Source organism: Microtus pennsylvanicus, chromosome 6 (assembly GCF_037038515.1).
Source record: "Microtus pennsylvanicus isolate mMicPen1 chromosome 6, mMicPen1.hap1, whole genome shotgun sequence".
Classification (NCBI taxonomy): Eukaryota; Metazoa; Chordata; class Mammalia; order Rodentia; family Cricetidae; genus Microtus; species Microtus pennsylvanicus.
In genome coordinates this window covers 73,696,038-73,714,599 of record NC_134584.1, presented here as the reverse complement: position 1 = coordinate 73,714,599, position 18,562 = coordinate 73,696,038, and positions in this window count along the sequence as shown.

Here is an 18,562-nt window from a genome sequence, read left to right as displayed (position 1 = left end):
ATCAGGCGCTTAAAAGAAACCTCACACTGGCTGAGAATTGAGAGATAGACCGTTATTTATTTTGGGGGAAAACTTACAAAACCAGGATTCTCTGCTTGAACGGTGGATGGGATGAGAACCAAAAACAATCCAACTAGCCAAGCAGAAACCAGGGGGACCAGAGAGAGGGGCCTGCCTCGCTTCTGCATCCCGGTAAATAGTCTATGAGGCCACGCCCCAGCAGGCGGGTAGTTACTAGCTGTAAACCTTCCCTCAGCACGTACATAAATGAACAATCTCAGGCTCCCTCCCCAGACCATCTCTGCATGACTGCTCATTCTAGAGCAAATTGTCCTCTTTGTCCCTTCTTTCAAATCCGTATATAATACAGGAGAATTGATTAAGATGTTTTTCGAACCCTGTGTGTTTCTTTGACATTAAAGGAGATTTTAAAGCTTTCTGTGTCATACAAAAAGAAGTGGTATAGCTGGCATTTCTTCTGGCAAAGAGAAAAAGGCTTAAGATTTACCCTGACATTTAAGAGGCTGAGACAAGAAGATTACTGTATAATCTAAGTCAAGTCAGACCAACCTTAAAACATGGGGAGTTATTTAGTCTTATTGAAACTTGATGCTTGATATGCTATGTTTTGTTGATATCTATGTGATGACTACCCTTTCCTGAACAGAAGAAAAGAAGTGAATTGGGGTGGGGAGGACAAGAGTTAGGGGAGGGACAGAAAGGAGAGGAGGGAGGCGAAACTGTGGCCAGGATGCAAAATAAAATAAAATATTCAAAAGAAAGGGAACTATTCCCATTTTAGAGATAGGAAGAGTGAAATTGATTACCCAGGTTTACAAGATGATTTGGTAGTAGAACAAGAAGTTTGAGTTCTGGAATTTTACTGTGTGTGTGTGTGTGTGTGTGTGTGTGTGTGTCTGTCTGTCTGTCTATCTGTCTTCCCATTCTTTTTATCACTCATTTCTAACAATTTTAACAGTCAATCAGTTTAAAAGAGTAGAAATTATGGGTGGTTTATATATCAATGAAATCCATATAGATTCCTTTCATAACCTGACTAGGCATCTCTTCTACCCTCCTCCAAGTGTACAATGCCTCATGTACAAGATTTAAGGAGCTGCAAACACAGCTCTAGGAGACTAATTCACTTGGAAGAATTTCAGCTGATAAACAACCTATCTTGATTTTGCTAATCGTTCCCTGCTCAGCTGCTGGAAGAACAAGTGAGAGCTGCTATTCTTTACTTGGTTTTGATCAATAAAGAACAACTGGTTGGTTGTCTTCAGATGACAAGAAAATGAAAGAGAGAGGTCATTAAGGGATCAGTGGGAGATGGTGTGGGAGGGTCAGGTGAAAAAAATCAAGCATAAAAGAAAAAAATGGAGTTAATGTAGGTGCTAACTCTGAAAACCAAACCAAAACCAAAACAAACAAAAGACAATAACTACTCAAGAGAAGTGGTCAGAATTCTAATAATGAAAGATGACAGTACATTTAGATAGCCCTAATCAGAGATAAGAGAGACACTCTCAGGAGTCAATTGGTTGTACAAGTACAAAGCACTTATTAAATAAAGTTCTTTTGAATACAAGTACTGAATTCACTTTGGATAAATTTAAAAGCATCACATAAAGAGGAAAGCATGTGAAAGATTTTTTAAAAATAAACAGCAATGATAGCCCTGTTTCCAGAAGTAATAAACACTGACAATGAAAAATAATTATATATTTCTTCTTTAAACTGGGACACATCCAGTTTTGGTTTTTGCATTTTTCCAGTGAGGAGGCAAAATCTTTGTGTTTCAGGGATATAGTCACCATGGCCCAGCAATGTATACTCAGGTTAACCCAAATTTCATATTTCCATGAGGAAGTAGTTTCATGAAATTTTTAAAGTAACATAACAAAGTCATAAATCAAAATACCATTTAAATGCATTAAAAATAATGTCAGTACTTGCAGTAGAAACAAGTCCCAGTGACTTTATCAATGGCTTCTCCGTCAGCCCCCATTGTCAGCCACAATCAGAGAGTTCATTCAGTCCTGTTCTAGCTGGATTTGGTGAGCTCCCGTTAGAACAGGCACACTGTCTCAGTGGGTGGACCAACCCCTTGCAGTCCAGACTTGCTTGCTCATCTTCTCCTTCCTTCTGCTCTTCAACTGGATTTTGGGAGCTCAGTCTGTTGCTCTGATGAGGGTGTCTGTCTCTATCTCCATCCGTAGCCGGACGAAGATTCTATGGTGATATTCAAGATAATCATCAGTGTGATAGTGGGGCAAGGCCAGTTCAGGCACCCTCTGCTCTGCTGCCCAAGGACCTAGCTGGGGACATCCCGGTGGACACCTGGGATCCCCTCAAGAGCCAAGTCTCTTGTCAACCCTAAAGTGGCTCCCTTAATGTACATATCTTCTTCCCTGCTTTTATATCTGTCCTTCCTCCATCTCCACCCTCTCACTCCCCCAAGCTCTCTCCAGTCTTTCTTTTCTCACTTCTCTTTCCCCCTCTCCCCTTTCCCCAAGCCCACCCCTACCCCTACCCCCATGCTCCCAACTTGTGCCCGGCAATCTTGTTTCCTTTAAATTTCCAGGAGGATCTATATATGTTTTCCTTTTGGTTCACCTTGTTATTTGACTTCTCTAGGCTTGCAAACTATAGACTTAATGTCCTTTGTTTATGGCTAGAGTCCACTAATGAGTGAGTACATACCATATTCATCTTTTTGGGTCTAGGTTATCTCACTATGGATAGTGTTTTCTATTTCCATCCATTTGCATGCAAAATCATGTACTGGCTTTTTGGGACCCTATTCTATTTGGATGCAAAGCTTCCTAGACCTGGATGTCAGGGGGGAGGGCCTTGGACTTCCCACAGGGCAGGGTTCCATGCCCGCTCTTAAGGAGGGAGAGGGAGGGAGGAGGGTGAGTGGGGGAGCTGGAGGGGAATGAGAGGAGGGGAGGAAGTGTAAATTTTTGGATGGAAAAAATAAAAAAATAAAAAATAAACTCATTCTGACACCTGTCAAAAAAAAATGTCAGAAAGGTGGTTCTAACTAAGTGGCTAAATCTCAGCTATATTCCTCAGCCTTTTATTGGTGGAATCTAGGGTTTGTTAATATAATTTTATAAGGTTTCATCTGTTAGTCATGGGATGTTAGGTACAATACAGAGCTGAGTAAGGAACGGTTATTTAGGGAGCTATAGGTAGTCCATGATAAATTACAATTAGACTCTGAACCTGTATAACATTCCAACAACTCCCAACAAATTGTGAAAATCACAGGGCACACACATCAGGACAGTGAACAAGCACAATGTACACTGCATTTCAGGATAGAAAAAAAAGCAGAGTGCTCACTGAAGTCCGGGACAGTGAACGAGCAGAGTGCACACTGAAGTCCTGGACAGTGAACGAGCAGAGTGCACACTGAAGTCCGGGGCAGTGAACAAGCAGAGTGCACACTTCAGTTCAGGGCAGTGAGTAAGAAAGTACACCCTATATTTCAGGGTACTGAACAAGCAGATTGCATGTCAAGTTGTGTTGTCTGAGGTTTCTGTCCTGCCCGGTTTTCACAGTCGTTAAGTCCCAAAGAAATCACACAGAGATCTACATTAATCATAAACTGATTGGCCCATCAGCTCAGGCTTCTTATTAACTCTTATAACTTACACTAGCCCATTATTCTTATGTGTTAGCCACATGGCTCAGTACCTTTTTCAACAGCGTAGTCACATCTTGCTTCTGTGTCTGGACAGGACTGCAGAGGGAGCTTCCCTCTTCCCAGAATTCTCCTTGACCCACCTCTACTTCCTGTCTGGTTGTCTTGCCTATATTTCCTGTCTGGCTACTGGCATTTATTTAAAACATAATTGTCAGAATATAGACAATTGTCCCACACCAAAGTTAAGGATAGTAAACAAGCAGAGATTACACTGCAGGTCAGGATACTGAGTATGAAGACTACAGATGTGTCAGGACAGCGAACAAGCACATTACACACTGCAATCCAGGACAGTGAAAAAGTACAGAACTCACTGAACTTCTGGACAGTGAAAAAAATGCAGTGCTTACATAGTTAAGGACATCGAATAAGCACAATTCATACTGCAGTTCATGAGCGTGAACAAGTACAGTGCACACTGCAGTTCAGGAAGTAAAGAATCACAGTGCACACTGCAGTTCAGGAAGTAAAGAATCACAGTGCACACTGAAGTGCAGGACAGTGAGGAAGTACAGTGCACACTGCAGTTCAGGATAGCAGACTAGCACAATGCACACTGCAGTCACGGGTAGGGTAATGCACTGTACATACAAAGTACAGGACAGTGAGATTCACAGCACACGGTGTTCATTACACTGAAGAAGCCGAGTGCACACTGTAGTCTAGGGCAGTGAAGAATCTCAGTGCAGACTGAAATCCTGGACAGTTAATAATCACAGTGCATACTACAATCCAGGGCAGTGAAAAAGCGCAGTGCACTCTGCAGTCCAGTACAGAGAACAAGAACAGTGCATACTGAAGCTCAGGGGGAGGTAAGAGCAGAGCGCATGCCAATTTAAGGACAGTGAATAAGTATCGGGCTCACTGAAGTTCAGTACAATGAACAAGAAGAATGCAGGTGCAGTTCAGGACAGTTAGCAAGCCGAGTAAACTCACAATTCAGGAGAATATACAAGCACATTGCACACTTCAGTTCTGGACAGTAAAAAAAAAAAAGCACAGTTACACTGTAGTCCAGTACAGTGAAGAAACACAGTGAGCACTGTGCTTCAGCAGAACAAGCACCTTACACAGACATTTCACAACAGTGAAATATCACAGGGCACATGGAGTTCAGGACAGCAGAAATGAGAAGTGGGCAGTGAAAAAGTAGACTGTCCACTGCACTTCAGGAAAGTGAGCAAGCAGAATGCCCACAAATAACTGACAGTGAACAAGGAGAGTGTGCACATGGTTCAAGACAGTGAACAGTTATAGTATACTGCAGATAAGACACTGAGCAGCACAGTGCGGGCTGTAGTCCAAGACAGTGAACAAGCAAAGGTCATGTGCAGTTGAGGACAGTGAGAGAGCAAAATGCACACGCAATGGAAGAGGGGTCACAGCTTCTTTGTCCTGGCACCTAAATGTCAACTATGCAAGAGGATGCACAGCTACCACAGCCAGACACGCCAGGGCCTAGCCAGCCTGGAGCTAGCTAGCTGTGGAAGAAATGGGCACAACTTCCCCAGGCTGTGTCACCAGGGCTTGGCCATTCCTGGGAAGGCCAACCATGATAAAGGGGGCACAATGCTATGCTGGCCCTGGGGAAGCCAGCGTGGATGAGGAGGCTTAGCTTTTATTGGGCTGGCACCCCAGGGGATGGCTGGCACTGGGGACACTGAAAGCAGAAGAGAGGGTACAGCTTCCCCAACCTAGTATCCAAGGGCCAGTCTGTTAAAGGGGAAGTCACGGAAGAGAGGGCATATTTTCCCTGTCTGTTGTGAGAGTGTGGGCATACCTTCCCTAGCCTGGCACTCCAGGGCCTCAACAGTCCTATGAAGCTAGCTTGAAAAATGTGGCTCAGTTCCCATTCCAGCAGGTGAGGAAGTGAGGGCGTGGCTTTCCCAACCTGTCACCCAATGGCCTGGCTAGTACACAGAGGTCACCTGTGGAAGAGGGGGCACAACTACCCAGCCAGCCAGCTCAGAGACCTCATGGCCCTGAGGAGGCTACCCATTGAAGAGGGGACTAAGCTTTCTTGGTCGGTCTCACCAGGGGGCTCAGTTATCCTGCCTCAAGTTGTGGAAGAGTGGGTACATCTTGCCCATCCTGGCACCCAAGGGTCTTGTTAGGCCTGAGGAGGCCAACTGTGGAGGGAGGGGTACAGTTCTACTGCCTATCAGCCATCGACCTGTGAGCACAAGTCCCCAGTCTGACACCCCAGGGTCTGGTCCAACTAGAAATCTTTCCTGTATGGCACCACAGGCCCTGGCAGGCCTTGGGGAGGCCATTTTGGAGGAGGGAGCACAACTTCTCTGAACTGGCACCACAGGTCCTGACTGGGCATCAGGAGACCTGCCAATGAAGAGGGGGTATAGCTTGCTTGGCCTGACATCCAACGGTGTGGCCAGTCCTGGCCTGGCCGCAAAGGGCCTGGCTGGCACTGGGAAGGCCAACTGTGGAAGAGCAGACATAGCTTCCCTGGCCTGGGAGTTGTGGAACTGTGGTCACAGCTTACCCAGCTTGGCACCTCAGGGCCTGGCCTGGGATGGACAGCTGTGTAAGAGGGGGCAAATCTTCCCAGTACTCACACCACAGGCTTTGGCAAGGCATGGGGAGGCCAACTTTGAAAGAGGGAATGCATCTTCCCTGGTCTGGCCCTGGAAAAGTCAGCTGTGGAAGTGGAAGAGCAGACATAGCTTCCCTGGCCTGGAACCCCAGGACCTGGCCAGCCTGGCGAAGGTAAGCCAAGGAAGAGGGTATGCAGCTTCACCTGCCTAGTACTCCAGGTCCTGGCTGGCTCTGAAGAGACTAGTCGTGGAAGAGGGGATTCAGTTTCACTAGCCTGGTACCTTTGGGACTAGTTAGCCCTGAGTTGTCCATCTGTGAAAGAGTGGAAACAGCATCTCTGGACTGGCACCACAGAACTTCATCAGCCCTGGTAGACCAGCCAAGGAAGAGGGGCCATAGTTACCCAGTTTGCCACCCCAGAGACTTGCTAACACTAGAGAGTCTAGCCATCGAAGAGGGGTTGCAGCTTGTCAGCGTGGCAGAAGAAGCCCGGCAAGACCTAGCGAGGCCTGCCATGAAAGAGGGGACATAGTTTCCCTTACCTGGTACCATAGGCCCTCGGCCTTGGGAATACAGCTATGGAAGATGGGGTGGAGATTCCCTGGTGGCTTCCCAGAGCAAGATCACATGAGTGTGTGGCTGGCAAGTGGAAGTGGGGGCTCAGCTTCCCTGGCCTAGAACCCCAGGTTCAGGCTGGTCCACGGAAAGTCTTCTGTGGATGCGGTGGTGGTGGTGAGGCAGTTCCCCTGCCTGGCTGTCATAGTCGAGTGGGTGCATCTTCTCCAACATTGGACCCCAGGGTTTGGCCATCCCAGGGGAGGCAGGCCATGAAAGAGGAGGCACGATTATTGTGCCTGGGCATCCATGGAATTCAGTGTACAGCTTCCCCAGCCTTGCACCCCATGGCTTGCTCAGCCTGCAGAGGCTTGTTATGGAAGAGGGGACATAACTTCCCTAACCCTGTGCCCCAGGTCCTTGTCAGCCCTGGGGAGGCCAGCCATGGAAAAGGGGATGCATCTTCTTCTGTCTGACTCCCCAGTCCCTGGGTAGAAAATGGGGAATAGATTCCCTGGTGGCACTTCAGGGACTGGACAGCCCTGGGGAGGCCGGACATGGGATTTCAGGCTCAGCTTCACCTCTCTGGCACCCCAGTTTGTGGTCAGCACTGAGGAGGCCAGAAGTAGAAGAGGGGGTGCAGTTTCCTTGGTCTGCCACCTTAGGGACTGGTGGGAACAGGGGAATTCAGCCCTGGAAGAGGGGGCACAGTTCCTTTGCCTGACAGTTGTGGAAGAGTGGGCACATCTTCCCAGGTCCGGCACACCATAGCCTGACCAGCCATTGAGAGGCCAGTTGTGGAAGAGGGTACACATTTCCTTGCCTGGCAGTCTTGGAAGAGTGCCACATCTTTCCCAGCCTGGCACACTAGGATCTGTCCAGCCGTTAGGAGGCTAGTCATTGAAGAAGTGTTGCAGCTTAATCTGTCTGGCACCCCAGGACCTGGTTGGCACTGGGTGGGCCACCCATTCAAGAGGGGATGTATTTTCCATGACCTGGCACCCCAAGGCCTGGCTGGCGGTGTGGAGGCCAGCCATGAAAGAGAGGCTATAGCTACCTGACCTGGCACTCCACACACTGTCTGACCCTGGGGAGGACAGAAATGGTAGAGGGGTGACATCTTTCCAGGTGTGACACCTCAGAGACTAGACAGGCCTCGAGAAGTTGGCCATGGAAGTGGGAGTATAGCTTCCCTGACCTGGAGCACCAGGGCCTGGATAGACCTGGGAAGGCCAGCTATGGAAGAGATGGCACAGCTTCCCTGTCCTGGCACCCCAGGGCCTGGTGGGTTGGGGGGATGCCAGGCCTGGAAGAGGATCACAGCTTCCTCAGGCTCGTACCCTAGTGCCTGGCGGGCCCTGGAGAGGACAGTTGTGGAAGAGGGAGCACGTATTACCAGGCCTGGTACTCCAGGGCCTGGCCAGCCAATAGAAGGCCACGCATGGAAGAGGGGACACAGCATACCTGGCGTAGCACTCCAGGGCATGGCCTTTCTGGGCAAGCCAGTCATGGAAAAGGGTGAACAGCTTCCCCAGCCTGGCACACTGGGGCCTGGCCAGTCATGAAAGAGAGAGCACAGATTCTCCGGCCAGGGACAGCAGGTACTAGCCCACCTAGGGAAGGCCAGCTGTGGGAGAGAGGCCTCAGCTTCCCCAAACTGGCACCCCAGTTAGTGCCTGGCACCGGGGAGGCCAGTAGTGAAAGAGGGAATACAGCTCCCCTGGCCTGGCACCCCAGGGCCTGGCTAGTCCTGGGGATGCCAAACTTGGAACATGGGGTGCAGTTACCCTCCAGGCAGTCATGGAACTGAGGGTGCAACTTCTCAAACCTGTCACCCAATGGCCTGGCTGCCATGTGGAGGCTAGCCGTGGAAGGGAGTTGCAGCTTCCCTGGGCTGCACCCCAGGTCCCAGAAAGCCCTGAGGAGGCCAGCCATGGAGGAGGAGGTGGAGCTTTCCCAGCTTGGTACCTCAGAGCCTGGCCAGGCATGAGAGGTCAGGTATAGAAGAGGTGCAGAGCCAGCCCTGGGGAGTCCAGCTGTTGAAGAGTGAGCAGAGCTTCTATAGCCTGGTACCCCAGGGACTGGCTGGCCTTGGGGAAGCAAGCTGTGGAATAGGGGGTACATCTTCCCCAGGCTACCACACAAGTGACTTGCTGGCCCTGGAGAGGCCAGCCATGAAAGAGGGGGTGCTGCTTCTCTAGCCTGGAACCCCAGGGCCTTCCCAGCTCTGGGAAGGCCAGCTGTGGAAGATGTGGTGCAGTTCCCCTGTCTGGCAGCCATAGAACTGTTGGTACAACTTCCCTAGCTGTGCACTCCAGGGCCTGTTCTGACCCAGAAGACCAGCTGTGTAAGAGGGTACAAATCTTCCCCAACCTGATACCACAGGGCCTGGCCGGGCTTCGGAGGGCCTGCTGATGAAGAGGGGGCATAGCATTCCCCAGCCTGAATACACAAGGTTTGGCTGGCTTTGGGGAGGTCAGCTGTGGCAGAAGGGGTCCAGCTTCCCAAGCCAGTCCCCAAGGGCCTGGACAGCACTGGGGAGGCCAACCATGGAAGATGGAAATGCAACTTCCCCATCCTAGGAGCCATTGAACTATAGGTGCACATCCCCCAGTTTGACACCCCAAAGTCTGGCACACCCCAGAAGACCAGCTGTGTAAGTGGGAGAAAATCTTTCCTGTCCTGCACTCCAGACACTGGCAGGCCCTGGGGAGGCCAACTTTGGAAGAGGGGGGGTGAATCTTCTCCAGTCTGGCACTCATGGGCCTGTCCAGGCCTAGGGAGGCCAGCCATGGAAGTGGGTGCACAGATTCCCTGGCCTGGCATCCCAGGGCATGGGCAGCCTGAGAAAGACCAGCCATTGAAGAAGGGGTGCAGTCTCCCTGGGCTAACACCCTAGGGACTGGCCATCTCTGGAAAGGCTGGGCATTGAAGAGCCAGTGCAGTTTTTCCAGCCTGGCACCCCAGGCCTTGGCTAGCCACTGGGAGGCAAGCCATTAAAAAGGGGTACATCTTCCCCTGCCAAGTACCCCCAGGGACTGTCTAGCACTAAAAAGACTAGCTGGTGAAGAGGGGGAACAGTTTTCCTGCCTTGTCAGCTTAAGAAATGCCTGGTCCTGGGGAGCCCATCTGTGGAAAAATGGGCACAGTTTCCCTCCTGGGAACACCAGCCATGGAAGAGGTACCACATCTTCCCTACTCTGGCACTGTGGGGACTGGCCAGCCCTGGGAAGGCCAGTTATGGAAGAGGGGGCACAGGTTTCCTGGCCAGGAATGCCAAGGCCTAGCCATCCCTGGGGAGGCCAGCCATGGAAGAAGGGGTACAATGATACCAGTCTGGCATTTGAGGGACTGGTTGGCCCTGAGGATGCCAGCTGTTGAAGAGAGGGCTCAGCTTCCCCAACCAGGCACTCTATGGGGTGTCCAATACTGTGGAACTCAGCAGTGAAAGAGGGGGAGCAGTTTCCTTGGCATGGCACCCAAAGGCCAGTCTGCCAAAGTAGAAGTTAGTCATGCAAGAAGGTAGACAGTTTCTCTACCCTGGTACACCAGGGTGTGGCTGGCTCTAGGGTTGCCAGCCATGGAAGAAAGGGGCACAGCTTTCCTGGCCTGGAACACCAGGGCCTGGTGATCCTTGGGTAGGTGAACCATGGAAGGAGGTGCATTGTCTCTTGCCTGGCACCCCAGAGATTGGTCGGCCCTGGGGAAGTCAGCCATGGAAGAGAGGGCTCAGCCTCCCTGGCATGGCATCCCAACAGGTTGCTGGCACAGGGGAGGTCATCAGTGGAAGATGGGCAACAGCTTTTCTGGCCAAGCACCCTAGGGCATGGTCAAGTCTGGTGAGGCCAGCCTTGGAACATGGGGCACAGTTCTCATACTGGCAGTCATAAAATTTAGGGTTCAGTTTTCCTAGCCTGCCCAACACTTAGAGGGCAGCAGTGGAAGAGGGGACATTACTAACCAGGCCTGGCACCCCAGGATCTGGACAGCCCTCAGGAGGTCAGCCATAGAAGAGAGAGGAAACTTCCCTCGACCTTCACCCCAGGAACTTGCTGGCCCTGAGGAGGCCAGCAGTGGAAGTGGGGGATTTCCCCCTGCCTGGCAGTTGTGGAAGAGTAGGCACATCTTGCCTGTCCTGGTATCCAAGCGCCTTGTCAGCCCTGGGGAGACCAGCTGTGGGAGAGGGAGTGTAATTCCCCTGCCTTTCAGCCATGGACCTGTGGGCAGAGTTTCCCCAGATTGGTACACAGGGCCTGGACCGTCAAGGAAAGTCAACTGTGCAACAGAGGGCAAATCTTCCCAGAACTAGCATGCCAGGCCCTGGTGGACTCTTGTGATCCAGCTTTGGAAGAGGAAGAGCAGCTTCCCTGACCTGGCACCATAGTGCCTGGCCAGGCCTTGGGAGGCCTGCCAATAGAGAGGTTCATAGATTTCCCAGTCTGGCACCCTAGGGTGTGGCCAGCCCTGGGAAGACCAACTGTGACAGAGGGGCTGCTGCTTCACCAGCATGGTCTCAAGGGTTTGGGCGGCAAGGGGGAGGCCAGACATAGAAGAGGGGAAGCAGTTTCATTATCCTGGGAGCCGTGGACTTGTGGGCACAGCTTCCCCAGACTGGCACCACAGATCTAGCCATTCCTGGGGAGGCCAGCTGAGGAAGAGAAGCTCTTCTTCATTACCCTGGCACCCCAGCAATTTGCCGGGCCTGAGGAGACCAGCTGTGGTAGAAATAGCACAGCTTACCTAGTCTGACACATCAGGACCTAGACAGACCTGGAGAGGCCAGCCATGGAAGAGGGGGTGCAGATTCCATGACCTGGAACCCAAGGGCAAGGCCATCCCTGGGGAGACAAGCCATGAGAGAAGGGACACGAATACATGGCCTGTCACCCCAGAGTATGGCTGGCACTGGGGAATCCAAGCGTTAAAGAAGAAGCATATCTTCCCATCCTGGCAGCACAAGGCCTGTCTGGGCCTAGGGAGGCCTGCCATGGAAGATGGGGGATCTGAGGAGGCCAGCCATGGAAGAAGGGGTACAGCTTCCTAAACCTGGCACCCCAGGGCCAGTCTGGAAAAGGGATGAGTCAGTGGTTGAAGTGGAGGTTCGTTTTCTCTGCTTAGAAGTAGAGAACTGGCAGCCGTAGAGCTAAGGGTGCAACTTCCCCAACCTGGCACCAAACTGCCTGGCCAGCATGTAGAATCCAGTTGTGGAGAGGGGTTGAGGTTAGCCGACCTGACACTCCAGATCCGTTCTGGCCTTGAAAGGCCCACAGTTGAAAAGTGGGCACAGCTTCCCCAGCCTTGTACCCCAGGGCCTTTCTAACTCCAGGGAGGACATCTGAGAAAGAGGGGACCATTTACCTTGCCCTGGCACCCCAAAGGCTGGTTGGCTTTGGGAAGGACAGTTGTGGAAGAAGAGGAGGCATAACTTGCCCCAGCGTGATAGCTCAGGGTCTGGCCAGCCCTGAAGAAGACAGCCATGAAGAGGTGGTTCAACTCTCTGGTCTGGCACCCCCAGGGCCTGGCCAGACATGGGGAGGCCAGCTGTAGAAGAGGGGACAGAGCTTCCCTGGCCTAGCACCCAGGGTCTGGACTTACTGGGGAGGCCAGGCAAGAAAGAGGTGGCACAGATCTGGGTCAGGTACCCCAGCCCCTGTTCAGCCGCAGGGAAGCCAATGGGGGTGCAGCTTCCCTGGCCTGGCACCCTAAACTTTGGCTGACCCTCAAAAGGCTGGCACAGAAGAGGGGGCACAGCTTTCATGGCCAGGGGCCTGGCCAGTCCTGTGTAGGACAGCCATAAAAGAGGGCATGGAGCATGCCCAGCCTAGCACTCTATGGCCAGGCTAACCCTGAAGAGGTTAAGCATGGAAGAGCGGATGAACATTCCCTGACCTGCCACCCCCAGAGCCTGATCGACCCTGGGGAGGCCAGCTCTGGAAGCGGAAGCATATCTTCCCTGGTTGGACACCCCAGGGCTTGGTCAGTCCTCTGGAGGCCATATGTGGAAGAGGAAGAGCTCTTTTCTCACCCTGGCACTCCAGGGCTTGCCCAGCCACGGGGAAGCCAGTTGTGGAAGAGGGTGTGCAAAATGAAACCCCAAGGACTGACTGGCCCTGAGAAGCAAGGTATGGAAGTGGGAACACAGCTTTCCCAGCATGGCACCTCAGGTCCTGGCCAGCACGGGGGGGGGAGGGGGAGCAGCCATAGAAGAAGTGGCACTGCTTTCCTGGCCTGGCACAATGTGGCCTTCTTGGCCCAGGGGAATCCAGTCATCAAAGAGTATGGAATACTGCTACCCAGCTTGGAACCCCAAGACCTGGTTGTCCCTGAGGAAGTCAACCTTGGAAGAGGTTCACAGGTTACTTGACTCACTGTGGGAACTCCATCAGTCAATAGCCTTTAAGATATGAGCCCACTTCAGGCATGTTCTCATGTACTATAAATTCAGATTAAAAGTGTGCAGGGACCTCTTGGCTGTTGGATTCAGTTCCAGTTCCCAGCACATGCAGAGGAATGAGTATTGCTACTTTTTCTCCGAATTCATCCCTGTATAAATAAACCTTTGCAATACTCCATTTTGAGCTATTGTGGAATTCTTTTGTATACCAACAAATTGGCATCCAACATGGCCAGAGTACTTGCCATTGCTGGGGCTTGCCCAGACCCCCATCTGTGGCCTTCTCCCATCCCACGCAGCTGAACTACTCCTCTGGTGCATAGTTGTGTATCATTTGACTGGACTGTTGTATGTCGATTTAGCAATTTCCTGCTGCCAGCACCTGCATGGCTTGGTCCTACCTACTAAGCAGCTGACTTACTGCTGCCTGCAGCTTTTTGCCAAAGTTCTTCTGAGGCTTCTCTGGCTTCTGTCAGGCCTGCTTGGGAGCAGTGGCTGCTCTGACTTGCATTCCCAGGTCAGATCTGCGAATGCCTTGCTGAAGCTCTAGCCAGTAACCTTGCAGCTCGCAACTTCCTGAAAGCTCTGGCTTCCTTGATATTCTGCCCAACTCAAACCTTCTTCATATATGAATGTGCTGCCCATAAGTAATTAACTAAATTTATTAGTAATTAGGTCTCCGGTAATTCTGGTACTGATCTAGGAACTGCCTTACTGCACAACTGCGACACCTGTTGGCCAAGCAAGGTTATTGCACCTACAACAATTTTCTGAAAATTATAATGGTGTTAATTTGACTAATAAGTAAATAAATTTGAAAATTTTAAACCAACCTCAAGATAAGGCAAATAATATCACCACACAGGAATTTAACAAACTTTTGTTTCTACTATGGATAGAATTCTATAAGACCTATATGAGCTATCTTGTATATATATTTTTGTTATCATGGTAACTACTGGCTTTGTTCTTCATACTATATCCTTAAATAAAGATTTCGATAACAGAGTCAAGAAGGAGAAACTTTTAGGAAGGATACAGTATTTAACTGAAAGGATGCATACAATTGAAATGATAACCTCAATTTGATAGACATAAGTCAATCCATGTCAATGGATTATGAAACCTTAAAAAAGAGTACTGTGAGATTATCTGAAAGGATTCATGCTATTGAAATTGACAATCAAAATCTGTTAAAAAGTTATTATAAGCTAATAGGTAGAACATACCTCCAGGAAAGCAATCTACATGTCATCTAAATAATATCTAAGGAGGATAGTAATAAAAAAATTAAAACCTCAGAATCACATGTGAGGAATGAGAGCCAGAAATTATTTGATTTGATGAAATTATTAGAAATATTCACAGGTCAAGAGGTTCAAGCTTTACAAAAGACAATGATCAAAAAATTTGAATTGATTGAGGAACTTGTCAGAACATATAAGCAAAGAGAGGAGGTACAGGCAAAGTACTTAGCATCACTAGTACCTCTCAGGGTCAGAAATTATTTACCAAGAGTTTTAGCCAGTTATCCTGTCATTACCTCCAAAAAGTCAATAAATACTCAATAGTCAAATAGAATCAAAGTATGTAACTGGAAATCTATATGTATGAAAGATACGACAGAAGTTAAGCAAGAAGTAGCATGTATTCACCATTTGCTATAAAAATGGTAGACGAGGGTTTCAGTAATAAAGCTACTCCACATGATTGGCTTCACTTATTGGTTCTAAAAGATGGGCCACAGTTATAGTAGAAGTGCTATTGGAGAGAAGAGCCTCAAGCCCTAGAACAGCAAGATAGAGTGAAAGGATTTGAGGCATCCCAAGATCAAGTTCTTGGTGAGGGTAGTTATGCTGATCCACAGAGTAAAGCTATTTACAATGAACACATCTTGTCCCTAGATCATACAGCAGCCTTGAATGCTTGGGACAGGATTCAAGAATAGGAAAAATAATTAAATCAAATACTATGGTCATATAAGGTCCAAGAGATTTTACAAAGATTAACTAAAGCTATACAAATAGGGGTAACAGACCCAGAAACTAGATGAGTACTTATTGAATCTCTAGCTTTTGGCAATGCCAACCTAGAATGCAAAAGGTACTTTGGCCTTTAAAGGTCAGATCAGCACCAATGGATGAATGGATCCTGAACACAGTCAATATTGAGTCATTCAAATATAATACTGAGGCTTGGGTAGAGGAAGAAATTTTTAAAGGTATGAAGAGACATCAAAATAACATATGATTTAATTGTTGTAGAATAGGACATCTGAGAATGCTTATAGACAAGGGATTTCTAGAAATAATGTTTTTTTTCCAGAATGACAAAAGTAGACGTTCTCAATCTTCTTGATTATGTAGAAGATATGCCAAAGGGTGAAATTGTACCAATGAGTGTAGATCAACAAGAGACAAACAAGGCAACCTGTTACCAACAGAAAAATTCTTTGGGGACCTCTTGTAGGCCACCAGGTCAGATGTGGTCAAATCATTTCCAGTCACTGTGGAGGACATGTTGCCCAAGGAAAAATTTAAAAATCCAGTGCCTGATGTAAAAAGTCATACTATTCTGGAATGAACATGGAGGATGATTAAAAAATTCCAGTAGAAACAGGAAACATATTTTGGCAGGCTTCCATAAACGATAAAAGACCAAAACTGAGAGTGTGAATAAATAACATTGTAATTGAAGGATTAATGGACATAGATGCAGATGTGATTGTTATATGACTCCAGAATCTTGGCATCAAAATTAGACTCTTCAGGAGGCATATGTTCAATTCATAGGGATTGGAACTTCATCTCAAGTAAAAACAAAGCACTATATGGGTTGAATGCATAGGGCCAGAAGGACAAATAGGAAGGCTAGGGCCATATGTGGCTAATATTGCAGTGAATCTATGGGGTTGTGATTTTTTTTTTTGCAGCAGTGGAATACTCAGATTAACATTCTTGCAGTTTCAGAGATGGAACATAAACCAACTCATGTTTTTGGTGAGGTTATTATAAGATGTCATGAAAAACAGCCACAAACCATTCAGGCTGTACAAAAACACAAAAACAATTAGCAAATCTTCAGAGGTACCAATGACCCTTCCTTTAAAATGGTTAGCTGAGGGACCAATATTGATTACACAATGATCTTTATCAAAAGAGAAACTGCAGGCCTTAGAGCAGCTGGTAGAGGAGCAACTAGTTCATCACCACATTGAAGAATCATCAAGCTCTTGGAATTCTGTGCTTGTTGTTAAAGAGAAATTTTAAAAATGGAGACTGGTGACAGATCTAAGAGCTGTTAATAAGGTGATTCAGTCTATGGGCCCTGTACAATCTGGAATTTCCTTGCCTTCTGAATTGCCTAAAGGATGGCCATGTACAGTTATTGATTTAAAAGATTCTTTCTTCATTGTACCTTTATAAGAAAAAGACAGAGAAAAATTTGTCTTCACAGTCTGGTGTGGGAAAATGGTCTGTATTCTGTCAATTATATTTTAAATAAATGCTGATTGGCCAGTAGCCAGGCAGCAAGTATAGGTGGGACAACCAGACAGGAAGTAGAGGTGGGTCAAGTAGGACAGGAGAATTCTGGGATGAAAGAAGCCCATTCCTCTACAGTCTTTTACCTAGCCACAGAAGAAGCAAGATGTAACTGCCTCACTGAATAAGGTACCAAGCCATGTGGCTAACATAGATAAAAAAAATGAGTTAATATAAGAGTTAATAAGAAGCCTGCGCTAATGGGCCAATCAGTTTATAACTAATGTAGACTGCTGTGTGATTTCTTTGGGACTAAAAAATTATGGGAACCAGGCAGGATAAAAACCCCAACAGCAACAGTCCTACTAATAATTATTCTCAGTCTGATAAGGGATATCAGTGGACCATCCTCCCACATGGAATGTTAAAGAGCCCCACCCTGTGCCAATATTTTATGGGTCAACCATTGGAAATAATATGTAAGCATTTCTTAAATCTATAGTTTACCGTTACTTGGATGACATTTTGTTATCTGATTCAAATGTAGATACTTTGGGAAAAGTGTTTGAATAAGTAAAGAAAGTTTGCTTAATTGCTCTTGCAAAATTGCAGAGGATATTTTATCAATTATCTATGTTATAAAATAGGTTTACAGAAAATTAGAACACAAAAGCACAAATTAGGAGAGATTGGTTGCAGATTCTTAATGACTTTCAAAGATTTCTAGGAGACATTTCTCATCTATGACCCACTTCTGGGATACCACCTGATCTAATAATTTATTTAAATAAAACCTTAGATGGTGTGAAAGACTTAAATCATCCCATGAAATTAACAGCTGAAGGTTAGAAAGGATTTATTTTGACTGAAGAGAAATTACAGGAGGCACATGTGGATTGTGTGGATCCAACATTCAGGTCATATTACCTTCAGTTTTTTTCCTACCAGAATTTTAATGCAGAGAGAAGACAGTATCTTAGACTGGATCTTTTTACCACATAAACCGAGTAAATAATTAAAATCTTATGTGAAACAGCTCTCTGAATAAATTATAAAAGAAAAAAATTGAGACTTTGCCAATTAGCAGGAATAGACCCAACAGAAATTATTGTACCTTTTACCAATGATGAAATTAATAATTTTGGGGAGGATAATGAACCCTGGGAAAAAAAACTTGTGCTAATTTTTAGAAGAGATTAATAGCAATTATCCTAAAAGTGATAGAATTAACTTTATAAAAAGAACTACTTGGATTCTTTTGGCATTGTAGATGACACACCAATAACTGGAGCCAATACATTCTATATTGATGCAAATAAATCAGGAAAGACAGGCTACAAATCAGAAGATTTCAGTAAGGTGGAACAAAGTCCTCATAATTCTCTTCAAAAGGTAGAATTAAATGCTAGTCTCATGGTACTAAGGAATTTTAAAGGACCTCTCAATGTAGTTGCTGATTCACAATATGCAGAAAGGGGTATTTTGCATATTGAAATTCCTGAACTTATACCAAATGATAAAGAATTGACTTCATTATTTATTCAGATTCAAGATATAATCAGAAATAGGCTTTGTCCCATATACATAGCACACATCTGATCCCATATGGGTCTGTCAGGTTGTCTAGCACAAGGTAATCTGGAAATTGATAGATTATTTATTGGAAATGTGTTGAAGGCCTCAGAATTTCAGAAAAAAACTTCATATCTTCCCCAGCATGGCACCCCAGGGTCTGGCCAGCACTGGGGAAGCCAGTCATAAAAGAGGAGGATCAGCTTCCAGAGCCAGGCACCACAAAGCCTGGCCAGTGTGGGTAGGCCAGCTGTGGAACATGGGATGCAGCTACCCTGGCCTGGCAAA